At 63.8% G+C, this 1,405-nt stretch overlaps 1 pseudogene; it reads right to left on the bottom strand.

Annotated features, from left to right (window-relative positions):
- Positions 1-21: 21 nt before the first annotated feature.
- On the bottom strand, positions 22-729 carry LOC105310865 (annotated as a pseudogene).
- Positions 730-1,405: the final 676 nt, after the last annotated feature.

Here is a 1,405-nt window from a genome sequence, read left to right as displayed (position 1 = left end):
GGAAGGCAGAGTGTTTGGGGCTTGAGCGGCAGGTGAGGACTATACAGGGAAGACCGTCAAGGGCCCGCAGACCTAGGCGCAAGGCGGGGGCACGACCTGGGCTGTCCCCATTGCCCGCGGGTCGGAGCCTTACCCGGACGTGCGGCCCCTCCACCAGCTTGAGGGCCTGCGCCTCGAGCAGGTCGGCCCGCAGCTGCACCAGGAAGCGTACGCCGCCGTCCAGCTTGCTGATGTGGTGGAAGAGACCGCGGTAGCGCGGCACCAGGGCGTAGCGCAGCCGGTCCTCGGCCTGCAGCAACACGGCCGCCTCCCGCGGTTGCTGGCGCAGTTGCAGCACGCCGGCGCTTTGCTCTGCCACCTGGCCGTGGTCCACGCCGAAGCCCTGCGCCAGGCGGCCCAGCAGCTCGGCGCGTTCGGCCGCGTCGGCCAGGCCGCCGTAGAATCTCACAAAGTCCGCGCACTGGCCCTCCGCCGGCGCCGGGGTCTTCTCGCGCAGCTCGTAGGATGGCGTCGCGGGTACCGCGCGGTGAAGCAGCTCGTCCATGGCCCGCCCCAGGGCACCCACCACCGCCTGCACAGTTAACAGCCGGAGTACAGGTGGCCGCGGCGGCCGTCGGGGCAGCCTCAGCGTGAGGAAGCACCGCGTCGTCAGACTTGATCTGAGGCCAAGCATAGTTCCAGAGAACAGCTGCCTAGCAAACGCCGCCAGCCTCCTCACTGTTGTGCTTCCGGCTTCCGACTTCCGGTGTGCGCCGGCCTCATTGGCCGAGGCCGGAAGACGGGCAGGGCGCAGGCCAATGAGAGGGCAGAGCGGAGGGACTGGGGCGGGGCGAGCGCGGGGCGGAGCGCGACCCGAGGCCAAGTGCAGCCAAAGGTCCCAGCACCGCAGCGAGGCAGGCTGCGGCTTCATCCCCTCCCCTCCCCTCCACTCCCCTCCCCTGTCACCTGGCTACCCAAAGTCAACGTCTCAGCCTCGCTCCTCTTAACCCGGAGATGAACTCTCCAACCTCAGGGTGCGTCAAAGTCACCTGGAGAACGTGTTAAGCATGCAGATTCCTGGGCCTTATTCCCAGTGGGTTTGAGTAGGCGCGGAGGAATCGGCGTGCCTACGAAGTTTCGTGGTGGCAGTTCTCTGGCAAGGTAACCTAAGTGCTCTCAATTCATTGTCAGAGTCTGATTATACAAGCGAGTCCCAGAGTTGCAGCTCTTCTCTGTTCTGAGCTCCGGACCCAGCTTCCAGCTGCCTGCTAGAGAGCTTTTCATGGATGCCACAAACGGGGCTCTCCTGAGCATCTTGTTCCCAACAGGTCCCTCCTTCTTTTGTTCTTATTCATTCATTCGTTCAACAGAGTATTAATCGCCTGGTATATGCCAGGTCCTATATTAGGCACGGGGATAAAAAAAA

The sequence above is a fragment of the Pteropus vampyrus genome, unplaced genomic scaffold (genome assembly GCF_000151845.1).
Source record: "Pteropus vampyrus isolate Shadow unplaced genomic scaffold, Pvam_2.0 Scaffold14026, whole genome shotgun sequence".
Classification (NCBI taxonomy): Eukaryota; Metazoa; Chordata; class Mammalia; order Chiroptera; family Pteropodidae; genus Pteropus; species Pteropus vampyrus.
This window is presented reverse-complemented; position numbering and strand designations above follow the sequence as displayed.